Raw genomic sequence first — 14026 nt, forward strand, 5'->3', positions numbered from 1 at the left:
TCCAGAGAGGATTGAATTACCGTTTAATTGGGCATCCTGTGAAATAAACATTGTGACTTAGATAAGATTAAAATGTGAGTCACAAGTCTGGTGAGTTTTCAAGTGTTAGGGAATGCAGTGAGGGAAGCAGGCTAGAACAGCAAGGAGAGAGCAGCTAGGAGTAGTACTCAGCAGAACAACTGTTGGACACATTTAACTTTATTTTCACTAGGATCATGCTAAAGCTCTAGTGGACACAATTGGGCTAAACAACTGATGGTTTTTTACTTAAGAAGAATTAAAATTTCACACAACTTTCCATTTATATTAATTTGCCTGTACTGAACTCACCCGTGAATGCCCTCTGGAAATATACCACTGTCCGGCTCAGCTAAATTCTTAGATATTAAAGGTGAGCACTTAGAGGTGCTTCTGAAGAATGACTTCACCAGTGGATTGGCATCTTCCATGCACTCTCCACTTATGTTTTGACACTTGTCAGTACTTCTGGTGAGTGGATGTGCTGAAAGACACAAGTTGCAGACACAGAAATGAAAACTGTATTGTAGAATACTCATTAAAATATGAATCTCAAATGTGGAATTGTCACCATTCACATGAGCCTCACTTGCTTTACCTGCATACACCTGGTGCTGCGTTCAGGGACAGAGGTTCTCATTCAGCCACACAACAAACATCATGTCAAAGTCCTACCTCACAAGCCTACCTAAGCTCAGCTGTCCCTGGACTATTTCTCCTTTGCTTCTCTCTCTTGAGGGAAAGAGAAGTCGGGTGTGTGGTAGAAGATTTTGTGACGGCGCAAGCTGTCTGGCAGGAACTGGCCAGGCACCATATCAACCTGTGCATTCTGCACTGCAATAGTGACTGACAGAAACCACTGCTGGCTGCTATCTCCCGGTGGTGACTGCACACCAGCCGCTTTAGAATGAAAGGCTTCCTAGCCTATGACAATTCCCACGGCTCTCTGATCCTCAGGATATTTATTGTGGCTTGGTAATCGCAGAGGTTGTTGGTTTGCTGTTTACCACCAGGTGGCCTAACCATTCCACCGTTCATGAGGAACCAAGACTCCATTAGAGAACAACAGCTGGAACTTTTTAAGCTTCACATATTTTTCTTCCCAAGCCTCTACCTCCCCTCCTTTCTCCTCATTCAGTTGATTTAAAAGCGATCTGGGCTGCTCCGATTTCTCAGCTCAATCCTTTTCTCTAAGCAACTGAGAAAGCTTGTCCTTCCACCAGTTCAGCCCTAGCTTTAGAGGTCATTATCAACTGTCTCTGTTTTCCCCTTTATGCAAATGAACTCTTGCCATAACACCACAGGTATCTTGGACTTTTCCTTGTGCCTCAATATCTGGAGATGGATTCCTTTGTTGACTCTGATAGGTCTCCAGTAGCTGGTTTTGTGACCACCCAGGATTTCTGTGCCAGCCACATAAGCTTGGTTTAGAGCTGCCTTGTGTGCGCAGAGCATCGCAGCACAGATTCAGTGGGCCAGAGGACATGGTTCACCAATTAGGTTTTGATATGTAAAACCATAGTCAGCTTGGGAGTTCAGGGATCCTTTCTACCGGCAGTTTTGGGGTAGCCATTTGGGAGCTGGCAGAGCTAACAGCTCCTTGGGTTTAAAGACAAAATGCCATTGCAGCTCACTCTGTTAAAATTCCAGTACCAATAATGCAGATATTGGGAGTCTACTACGTGACTTCTTAACAGAAGGAAGCATAGTTTCAAAAGATGAGTTATTTCCTGTACTGCAGTGCTGATGGCTTAGTTTTGTATTTTCTACTATTTACATAATGCCTCAAAGCTTTTGGAAGGTACTTTCAAAACAAATCTCAGTAACTGCAGTGATTAACTAAGATTATTTGGTTAAAACATCCATGAATCATTTGTCCACCCATCTTTGTAATGATGCATTTCCGTTTTGATGTGAGCAGGGACAAGGTTCGATGATGGCAGGCAGGAACATCACATCAAAGCCCAGCAACAGAAGCATCTTCCCAAGATCAGGTCAAATCAGCTCTCAAACTGGTGCCTGACAATGCCAAATTAAACGTATGCACTTTGTGAGTGCTCCCTATCATAACACAATTGCAGCACAAAACATAACTCCGTTGGGCAGATTTTCCTAAAGGCTGTGGTGATTGAACTTTTAGAAACACCAGTCATTTGGAGAAAATTTCTGAAGTCTTTAAAGTACTTTGGTAAATGGATTAAATATGGATGTAAATAATAAACACCTGGAAATCAGTAGAGACTTTCAGTTGCATCACAGAAATGGCATGAAGTAATACTGGATATTTCGCTTACTATAACCTAGCCTTGGGCACAGAAGAGTCCAATTCCGATCATTTGCAGGATAAGCAATCAAATTCAGGGTAACGAGGCTTTAGTCAAGGTGTTGCTCTGGATTTACACCGCTGCAGATAGAATCAGATGCTATCTCCTAGTCTATGCATCCTCTGAGAATAGAATTAATTTTGAATTCTCGTATCATCTGCTTGCTTGTGCACTTATTTGCTAACTGTCTGACTGAGTGAGCTATTCTGGGTCAGTATGATTTAGGCATCCTTTATTAACCAGTTTCCAATTCAGTACATTTTTTAATCAAGACTAAATTGAAGTCAGGTTCCAGGTACATATAAATATAATATATATTTAGTGAATACATTGTAAATCCCCAAGTTTAATTTTGAATGTAACTATAAAGTACAAAAAATACGAAGGTTCCTTTATTTTATAGAAAAGTGTTAAAATATTGCCACTTCTTAAAGGCAAGTTAAGACCTATTTTCATATTTTTAAAATCACATTAGCTAAAAGCTTGTTAAGGAATAAATAGTCCAGAGGATAATTGAGACTTAGCTGGCTTAAGCATTAATGAATCAAAATCAGATGCCAGACCATTAATTAATTCTACAAATTATGATGTTACCATTACTGGCATATACTATGAGAACTAATACCAAGGAGGTTACAGGGCATAGTTTTCCTTCTTAGTATGTATTTCTTGCCAAAAATAAAAATGCAATGGTTATTCTTGGTTGATTGCATACAGCGCCTGTATTTTCACAACTCTTGGATGATTTTTAATTTTTAAAAACACTTCAATTTCTTTAACATGCTAGTTACAGAATATGACTATGATAGACTATAAGGGTATTTCCATCAGTGCTGTAACCCACAGAAAGTAAAATGTAGCAAAAATGACAGAAAAGTCAATTCAACACTTTCAAAGCTTCACAAAAATTCACACCCCTTCAAATCAGGCTTTTTGGCAAAAGGCAATAATAGACAGGTCTTGCAATGTGGCCTGAAGTGCAACCGTCTCAGGCTCTGTCAGAACAATGGAGAAAATGAATTAGCGAGAAAAAAAGAGGCAAAAGAGAAGGTCATGCGGGTGTTGCTGGCCACCACTTCTCACCCCACAACAAGAAGGAAATTTCAATGTATTTAGAAGGTGGCAAACTAAAAGTTCTTTAACAGAGTGAAGAACCAGCCTGGGGAACTGGCTATAACAGGATTCCACTGAAGCCAGAACCTTATGAGGAATAAAAGACTCAACAGTGATGAGGTGATATAAAGTGAGAACATATAAGAATATGATATAACATCAGTCTAGTCAGAATAAAACTTCAGGGCCAAAATGATGGAGATTTTTGCATCTTTCTCTGAAAACACACAGTATTTTACCTCTGCCTGATGTGATATATCTTTTCCTCTTCTCCTATCGTGTCACAGATACCAAAATTATCTAGGTTCTAGAACACACAGGTTCTTCTTTAATTAAGCCTGGAGACCATGCAAAAGCCAATGCACTGGAGCACTAGTATAATAATTTGCTCACTTAAGCATCACTAAGTAAGCAGCTAGGCTAGGTACAATCTCCTCTGATTGAGATTAAGTTGTTATGAAGGATCCAGCAAAGACTGTCAAGTCTGATGCCCATAAGAGCGATATGTTTCTGTAAGAATTAATTGTGGGAGAATGCCCCATTTTTTCCTACATATCAATTGCTATTTTCATTCTATTTTCTTCCTCCTTTTAATTGAAAAAAAAAAAAAAAGTCTGGATGGATCTGATTTTTTTCTAGGAGTAACAGTAAGACAGTCTGAAATAAAATATTCTTGCGGTTTCCCAAAACTAAACACAGCTCAGTTTCCAGTAGGAATATGAGACTCATGAATATTGTTACATTTCAGCTGAAGAACAGTAAGATGCCACCTTATTTTAGCACTCAATATATGTCCACCATCAATGATGAACAAATCTCCTTTGCCCAAACAAACCTATAATGTAGGTCAGGGAGTGCTGCCGCCATGCTGACAGTCATCTTTAGTGGCTTTATGTATATGCTGAATAAATGAATTCTTGGTCATTTTCCACCCTTCGGGATCTCTGAACTGCCTAAAGGTGCTGGTCTTTGCCACACAATAAAAATGAAACTGGCAGTAGGCACCACTGTAGATAATAATATATTACAATATATCTACATAATCTACCCCTTTACTGAATTCACAACCTTTTTCCATGTCTGGAGATGACAGATAATTCCAAAGCTGTCTTATTACATCTTTTGGCCTCCTGCCAAAATTAGAGCATCTAAAAATATGCCAGCAATTATGATCTTCCTCCAAAGTTGCCATGAGTCTTGAACACAAGTCCAGAAACAGTTGACAGCAGCCAGCAGTGGGTATCTAGGAAGCATAAGAACAGGGCAAGCATGTAGGGATCCTCCCTCCAAGGACTTTCCCAGCCTGCAACTATTTGCACCTCACCAACTTATTGAGATATTTAATAGCCCTTGAAGAATTTTTCTTGTGTGAATTTGTCCAATCATTTTTTTTTTTTTGACTCTACAATGAGTAAAAAATACAACCAGTATATGTCGCTCTTCTAGTTTTAGTCTCTAATCAGGCTACCCTGCTAGATTGGTGGAAAGATGACGGATTTTTCATAATGACTCAGAGGTAGAAAGGACTGTCTTTACACGGTTGAATGGCCAGGTTCATGATGAAATAGCTGCTGTAATTCTGCTGGGATTTCATATTATCATTAATGATTTGCCAGGGCACTTGAAGCCTGCAATGCTATCCCTTAAAAGGATTTAAAACCTAAACACATTAAAAAAAACTCTACATTTGCTCTGTGTGGCTTACATTCCCATTTTCTGACACTACAGCCTTAATTCGTTTGACACTCTGAAGTCTGTCACTGTTGGAAATTATTAATGCCACCATCATCAAGGAAACCAGCATGCCCAAACCAGGAGCTTGTACAACTGTGATGTGAAAGAAGGGAGTGTTCAGCTGTTGGAGAAACATTTTCCACGTGAAAACGTCTTGCTTTTTAGCTTTTGTTTATATCTTTTTTTCCATCCATGGAAGTAAATTAATTACAGTAATTAATGCTTACTGCCATTTAAAATATAATTTCTAGGGGGCAAGGTGTGGGGTATATCTGAGCTGTTTACAGAAATGGAGCACATTGAGAGCTTGCCTGTACTTGGTGCAGAAGGATGCCAGCCTCAGCAGCAGTTTGCTTTTTTTTCTTAAATTCACTGAGAAACCTTCTGAAGTTCACCATCTAGCAGTTTGGAAGGGAACAGAATTTTTGTAGTATCTGCCTGGGAAAAACATCTGCTGGTCCTCTGACCCTGTGGGTATGATTGTGATGACTTACAGGTCTAAAAGAGACAAAGAGATAGAGCAGAAAGCACTGAAAGCGAATGCATTTTTTACTTCAGTATGTTTACAAAATCAGTAATTTCTGGTGGGGGCTTAGAAACTGCATGCCCAGTCAAGAGATGCAATGATTTTGCCCTTTGCCAAAGTAGATTTTTCCCTACTTCTACTGCTATTCTGTACTTTCTCCACTTCTACTTTCTGCTGCTCTTCTGCAGCAAACAAATTGTATTAATTTGTCCACAGATGGTGAAGCTGATGGGATGAAGTCTACCCAGCTTTCTCCTTTGTTGAAGGCCATTTTGCCCAGTTAATACAATGAAGATGTATCACCATAATGCTCTTTGATTTTATTTGTTTAAAATATCCTATTAAACCAACAAAACTAACCTGATCCCACTCCCTCATAGGTCATGCTTGTTCTGGTATAAAAAATCCCCTGGGGCTTAGTGTGTGCTGTTTCGAAAAAGGTTTAAATTGTACAGATATGAGCCACTGGAACTGGGGCCGTTATGTCTGATTTAGATACCATAACTAAGTTTCACAGGTGGACAAGATATTATACTGAAGAAGCCTGGGACAACCAGGGTGTGGAGCCTTTCCTTTACTTTCTCTCCCCTTTTGTCCCTTCCTGTTTCCTCTCAGTAACTCATGCAGATGTGCCAGGAGGCCCCTTCTTCATTAGGCATTGCTGGTGTAATAGCTGGAGCTGCCAAATGCACTGATGTTGGCTCCATCTCTCCTTTCCTTTCCCCTCAAAATTATTGCCTCCCAATTGCAGTCTTATCTTGCCAATCCTATTACTTGCTAAAGCCCTCAAGAAGTCAGCATATTTGAAAATGTTCTGTTAGACTCAGTTTAGTGAAACCATGAGTATTAGTTTCTAGTATACGTCTAGATCTTTAGTAAGTTCATGCAACTCAAGATAGATCCACTGAAGTTAGTGGAGTTGCTCCAATTCACCACAATTTTAGGTCTAATCCATCTTTTCTCATTTGGTTCTTTAACCAGCCCCTTTTTCTTATTCTAGCTTCTTCTCTTATCCACATTTACCAGTCTAGTATTTTGAATTTTTATGCAGTCTGGTTTCATTTACTGTTAAAAATGCACCTCCAGTAACAGGCACATCATCTTCTAAGCCTCTGTCATGCCAAGAAAGTTAGTAAAACATCAGTTTTTCACTTCAGTTCCCAATCCATATGTTTTCAAGTAGAGCTAGGGAAACATTTTTTAAAGGACAGGCTCCAGAGATGTCTTCTAATATCGTCAGCAATGATAATCAAAAGCTGCTTCTGAAGAAGCCTGCAGGTTTATCAGTCTCTTAAAAGAAAATCTAGCAGCTTTTCTTGCAGAAACATTTATGCTCCACCCTTGCACCTCAAGCTATTGTTCACCTCAAGGTGGTGTCACCCTGGACAACTCTATTCCATGGCCCTGCTGACTCCTGGAAGACAATGATGGGTCCTTTCCTGCAAATCTGGAGATGGTCATCACCTGGCTTGGCTTGTGTCTGCCTCTTCTCAGCTAACCCCCTGAGCATAATTTATTGGAAATGAAGAAAAATATTGAATTTCTGTAGGGTGAAAAATAGACCCCTTTTTTGTGGCCAGATGGGCAGCAATATAGTGAAAAGTGGCAGCAGTATAGTGAAAAGTAGCAGGAACCAGCCTCTGCAAAAAAACGCTCCACAGTTAACCTTGTTCTCCTTAAACTTTTGGAAGACGTCTTTGTGGTTGTCTTCAGCACCCTGCCAAAGATCCCGGGAGAAGTGGGGGAATGGGTTGGGGGCAGGGGACTGCACAGGACTGTGATGGAGGAGAGGTGCACAGGGCTTGGAATTGGTTAAGGCAGGCGGAGAGGATCTGACCACAGTTGGGACTGTGACAAGAGAAATTGAAATGTAAATTCTGCACCCTGGCAATAAATTTCACAGCAGCCTAATTTTCCTAGGAATGTCGCCTTGGGCAGAGCCTGTGTGTCCCAGAAAGGAGCAGGTTTTAAATTTTCTAGAATTCCCTAATCCGCTTTATCAGCCACTTCTCCCTAAACTGCTGCTGCTCCCAGAGAGATTTAAAGCCACAGTGGTTTCTTCAAGGCCACGTCCTGATTATGTTTATTCTCATCCACTCAAGACAGAGAAATATTAGCATGTGATTTACGGTGTGGGACCAATTGCAGATACCAGCACCCAATATTTGAAATTCAAGCAGGATCTGCTTGCAGCAAATTGGTCAGGATCAATCTAGAGATAAAACGGAGGGCCTTGCCTTTCTAGAAGGCAGTAGAGATTCATCGTTGAGGTCTGTCACTCTCAGCCTGCCAAGGAAGATGTTGTGCTTCGCTCCTAGGAACCAATGCATGCAATGGCACCCACACAGGATTAATACATGCCTCTGTGCTTGGTTTAATGCCTTTCTTTTGTTTTTTGGTTTTTTTTTTTTTTATTTCTTGCAACCATCTCCTTTTTCTCTCATATTTCAAGAATTTGTATCTATATGTCAAGCAGGCAGTGGATTCAGGACAAGTTTTCATGCCAAGGCATTCCTTTACCTAGTGAATAAAACATAAGAGACGTACCTTTAAATTAAAAATAGAGGCCAAAAAAAGTGAAGAAAACCAATATCTGAGGGAAGACATATTTTTCCTAGAAAAATGCCTATTAAGGGGATGAATCACTATTTATTTCTTCTAATTTAAGTATGAATTTATAATTATACCCTAATTAAATAAGGAAAAAAGACCACGTGTGGCAGAAGAGAAATATATGAATATGTGAAGAATCAAGAAAATCTGGATAAACTTCTGATGGCATGACATATTCATGCAGAGTAGTCACTTTTCAAAACTAAAATTTTCTCCCAAAGGTCTCCAGTTTGTATTATTAATGACATTTTTCCTAGCTTGCATTACCATTTCCATCTGAGAGGAAAAAAAGAGAAACACTTTTCTCAAGTTGGAAATGAGAAAGCAGTCTCAGAGCCACAAGCATCAAATGCTTTTGCACAAGCCTTTGAATGTATTTGGGTTGCAGGGTTTTGTAAATGAATAGAGCAAGTGGTGCTCCTTACCTGAGACCCTGTACTGGCGGGTTAAGAGAGGAGGTACAGCCAAGTGGCAGATGTCGGGGGTGGAGAAAGGCATGGAAAAAAGGCACTTCACTATAGTATGCCACAAACCCACATGATGGGCCCCCTTCCACCCTCTGGGACACCTCTCCCATTTCATGGTCGCTTTAGTGAAATGAGTACATTTGGACCCTGATTTAAGTCATGTGTAACACTGACTGCTAGGAGATAATTTAAGCCTATACCTGAGAATTGTGAGGAGCCAGACCATTAGAGTAGTTTCAATCTGTTCCTCCAGGTTTCTGCTGGCTGCATGGAGCCTTGAATGCCATGTGCTAAATGTCTGCAACCAACTAGCTGTCCCTCTTCTCTGTTTAACATGAATATCCTGTAATTGGAGTGTCAAGCTTCTTGCTGCCACCACTGAGGAGGAGGATATGGAGGAGGAACCACAAGAAATCCGACTTTGCTGTAACGAATGCAAGCAGTTCAGACCAGATTGGGCTGTTCAGATGTTTTATTCTTCCTTTTCATCTCCTTTGTGGAGGCTCAAGCAGTACCAGAACGCAGAGATCTCATTTTAGGGCTTCAAACCCATCAGAGATCTGCCACTGTGCATTGAGAAGGACAGAGAAGCTTTTTAATGCACCTTTGTAATCTTTGTCTTGCTGGCACTCTTTGCATATCTTGTCAGCTGTTGGTGTGAGGGCACCTGCTGGAGGCTCCCACTGGGATGCAGGGTCTGAGGGGCCAGACCAGGATGCTGTAGTCCTTTGGTGAGGCAGGGCACTCACCAGTTTCCTCAGAGGGGGTGATAAATAACTGGTTTTACCGAAAATCTGTGATGCCTAATAGTACAAGGTGGTACAAACTTAGGTGCAGCGTCCCTGCAATGAGGACCAGAAAGCACAAACAGGCATTTGCTGTGACGCTGTTAACTCATTTACAGAGCTGTTTTGAGGGGCCTGGGTAGTAACTGCCACCAGCTGTATTCCATATGGCCTCTGGCATTTCCTTGCTGTTTCATGGCTGTAGATGAGATCTGTGGTACTCAAAGGCCCTGAGCTTTTTTGCTCCCAAGCTGCTGCTAGCAACAGTTAGGGTCTCTAAAGGAGCAATAGGAGGGCCCTTAGTGCAGAAAAAGCCCTAGCTGCAGCTATCCATCTTAACTGTCTGAAGAGAGGAGTGCAAGGTCTCTCGGCTGGGTCAGCGCCACAATAAGGAGTCCATCTCACTGCCACCACTCTAGTATCACTTTGGTGGTGCATGCAGACACACTCCACTGAGCGCTGAGCTGATACTGCCCTGGCCATTGTGCATGCCAAGCTGCTCTATTTCTTTTGTTTAATTGCCATCCTGATGGATGGAAATCAAAGCATTCTTCATCACTTTACTCCATTCACCTTAATCTGAAAAGGTACCTGTAGCTGCGGCTGTCTGCGCTATCGCAACACAGCCCTACAGATCTTCCCTTGGCGAATACCACCTACTCACTGACCAGCAACAGGAGACTTTAATATTGTTTTGTTGCCTTCCTTAGAAAGATCTGAGGGTGAATAAATCACACACGTCTCCCACTGCTGAAGCTATTGATCAGATGTGTAAAGATTGGATACTCACAGTTGTGGAGAAATCTGCATGTGTTTTTAGGTTCACACTTTCTTTTTTCTTAAATGCAAGGTTTACAATTCTTATCTGGGTACCCATTTTAGTATCTAGTATTATTGAAGTCAAAATTAACACATGGAATGATCATCAAATTACTGTTGACCTCATTTTCACAGTTATTCTGATCAGGCCTTTAAAAATTGCTTAATATCCTCTCATCACTTATTTTACAGAATTTCATACACCTGTTTAAATACATCTGACTTTCACAAAGAGTAAACTCAAGAAGATATCGTAGTTACCTTGGAGAGATAGTCCAGATCTGGCTGAAAACATACAAGAGTCATCTGTAGTCAGAAGTACAAGTTAAGATCAGAACATTTGATTATATTTTTAATATATAGCTAAATAAAATTTTCCACAGGCTTGAACAAATCATCGCTAAATCCACATTTCAATAGAGAACAGGCAAACAGGACTGGATAACTTGTATGCAGTCTGGAGTATTTTACATCTCTTATTCATCTATTCACTTTTTCACAATGTGGCCTAGAAGATGTTAGAATTCATGCACTGGGGTCCAAAAATAGCTTAGGAAAGAGTACTAGATAAAAAAGTACTTCCCTGGAAAGCAAGATTTGAAAAATATATTCTGGAAAAATTTTCTCTGTAGATGTTCTAGAGCATATTAAACTAGTGGTGGCTAGGTTAAAAATAAACCCTTGAAAGAGAGGTTTATTTGCAACTTGGAGCAGGACTACGTGTCTTTTTGTATTTAGCCGGTGCCAGTGTGCATAATGTATTTTGTGTACCACATAATTGCCAAAAGTTTGTACATAATCATATTGCAGTTCAAGCCTCTATCCCATGGTAAGGAATTCCTTAAGTGAAGGCCTAAGTGAAGATGTCTTTCTGGTTTCTGTAGGAATCTGAATTGAAAAAAAAAAAAATAGATGTCACAGGCATTCCTGACCACAGCAAATCTTAGAAAATAGCTATCAGTAGTCTTGGCTTTGTGTAGCTGACCCTATTTGAACAATAATTACCTCACCAAAATTCAGCCGGATTATACTGGCAATCAGCATGAAGTATGAGCCCAGTTTGCCTGAAAGACTAAAGACTCAACCATAATCAACTTCATGTGCCATGTTACTCGGACCTGCCTTGCAGGTAGGAGTGAGCAGTAACTTCCATGGGGAGTCAGAAAATAAATACAGTCCTGAAACGTACACGAAATTGCCTTTGCATCTAGTTACCTACCAACACGCTAGTTACAATATGGTAACAGCACTGAAAGTTTTTGTGTTTGCTTGACTACTCTATCCACAGGGAATGATACTACACAGGAAATGAAGGGCACCTAAGTTCTTGACTAAAATGACAAAGGACTGAAGAGTACTGTGGTACACCCTCATGTTTCTTTTGAACTTTGGTATATGTTTCTACTGATCCTACCTCATGAGCGTCCAAACTCCGCCTGTGCCACTGAAGGAGTAGATCGTATTGAGCAAGCAAGGGGTAAAATTGTCTATAATTGTGTTTAAATCTCTTTGCCAGTGAGTTGGGGTTGTACCAATAGCTTTCTCAAGAGATGGTAAAAGTCACCGCAACAAAGTTAGGGTACATGCGTTCTAATAACTAGCATTTCTTTCCATATCTGTTTGCAGGATTCCATCTACTGAAGTCCCGCCACAATTCAGTCCTCTCTCACATGCTCTTTCTCTCATGCTTTCTACCCAGCCCTCTGCTTTTGGTTAGTCAGACTCCTACAGACAGCCAAAGAGGAAACAGAGTGCTTGCAGGATCTGCTGGTGAATGCTGAACCCGAAGCAAACACACTGTTTATTCAGAAATATTTCATGCTGTTTTCAAGAGCCAAGAGAATACTGATTTCTCTGATCATGCTTACCTCTTAAAGGGGAGCATGCAATTCTCAGCAGTAACTTTCCATTTCAATGGCTACTGAAAGAGCTCTGTTTTGGGAATTGCCTTTCCTTATTTGTGTAAAAATCCTTTTATGCCATTAAGACGCTGTGCAAAAAGAAACAAGATCTAGGGGCTTGTCGAGGCACAGTTTTCACTACCTAGTAGAGTTAGTCTCATTAAAATGGACCTCACCTCCTTGCTGCTGCTGCACATACTGTCAGTTTATCAGAGATCATCTGACATCTCTAAAATGGAAAGCATGACGTAAAGCAGGAAAAAGAGCTCAAGACTGAAAAAACCTGAAACAAAAATTACAAAGACCTTGGAGAAATGGCTTACAGGAAAAGATGCCTGTATACAAACTTGTCAAGTCTTCAGAGTGCTTATGTGCCAGTGACAGGGAACAATAAGCGCTGAGGCCCTTGTCCAGCTCTGCAAGGAGCGATGCAAGGAGCGATCCTGAAGTTGTGCACACAGGAGGAACCTTCTTAGGAAACCAGACAGCTCTTGAAGGTGGCAAGTCTGAATGTTGGTTTACCCTTGAATTTTGGGTTGGGAGCTAGGAAACAGCAGGTGCACCCAGATGAAAGAAGAGAAAAGAGTCCTCTGAGAACTATTGCAGGTCAATGAGGCAACAAGTGGAAAATTACCTGGAGACAGAGGAGAAATCCCCAGGACATGGAGTGGTAAAGCTGTGGGAAGCAAAGGGGGCAAGGATGGTTGGGAAAACCACCATGCCTGCCAGGGAAAGAATATTCCCTTTGCCCCTTACATGGGCTGGTGTGCAAGAACTCCAAGCAAAGAGCTGCTGCTACCTTGTCTCCCAGAGCCGGAAAGCAATACCTCAGCAGGAGATGCTGCAGTACTCAAGTGTGCCCAGTGAGGGAAGTCCTTGGTTGATGGGTGAAGATGGCCATGCCCCCGGGGAGGTGCTGGCCTCCAAGGTGGCCTCACTGAGGACCGCTTTTCCCTTTCCTGAGGATGGAAATGCCCCTAGAGGGAGCTTGCTGTAGGAGATGTAAATTCTCCTGTTGGTTGCCACGTGACAGCAGTAAATTCTTTTATTGCTCTTTAAGCTGAATTTTCCACGGTCACTTTTCCTAGGAGACTATTTTTGCATGCATCTCCTCATTGCCTGGACAAGACCAAGACAAATTGGAAGCCAGACTCTTGCAATAACTCAGCTTCACGCAACAAGCCCGGTTCAGTACGGTAGGGAAAACAAACAGTCTAGGCACTGACGAGAAGAGAGTTTTAAGCAGTGAAGTAGAGTGTCTAACACTGGCTGGGGATTCAGTGGGTTTTCAACATAAACTGGCAGAGACTGGAAGGCAGATGGAGGAAATGGGGGCAATAGCAGGAAAAGAGGCTGTGGGACAAGCGGTTTCTTTGTATAGATATATACATATGTATACGTTGAATATTTAGATAAAAAAAACCTCTTATCCAGTGTGTGAAATGGACAAGTGTTTAACTTGAACCCAAGACTTTATCCCCGATAGTCCTTCTGCTCCCCTACATGTTTTTCCCAGCCAGTCTAACTGGAAAACCAAACAAACAAAACAGAAAACCAAGCTCAAATCAGCAACAGCAGTACAGAAACAGAAAGGCTTTTATAAAGCGCCAGTCAAGTGCCAGTCAAGGACCATCTAATTGAATGTACGGGAGTGTGGTGTGTGCTTCCCCTAGGGAATTTGTCTCACATACCACTCCTCCCTAGCAGCTTTTGACACCTGGAAAGC

The 14026-nt window shown here is 41.3% G+C and overlaps 1 protein-coding gene across 3 annotated transcripts in view; it reads right to left on the reverse strand.

The window, feature by feature from the left end:
• Window positions 1–454: 454 nt before the first annotated feature.
• Window positions 455–14026, reverse strand: part of CXXC4 (CXXC finger protein 4) — a 110896-nt gene continuing 97324 nt past the window's right edge. For 2 of the 3 annotated variants that reach the window (XR_008449724.1, XR_008449726.1), the window contains one exon: window positions 10868–11287. The gene's annotated coding sequence lies outside the window, so the exon portion shown is untranslated. Of the gene's footprint in view, window positions 503–10867; window positions 11288–14026 lie in introns of those variants that run through there. The other variant, XR_008449725.1, reaches the window with a different exon arrangement.

This window comes from Cuculus canorus, chromosome 4 (assembly GCF_017976375.1).
Source record: "Cuculus canorus isolate bCucCan1 chromosome 4, bCucCan1.pri, whole genome shotgun sequence".
NCBI lineage: Eukaryota > Metazoa > Chordata > Aves > Cuculiformes > Cuculidae > Cuculus > Cuculus canorus.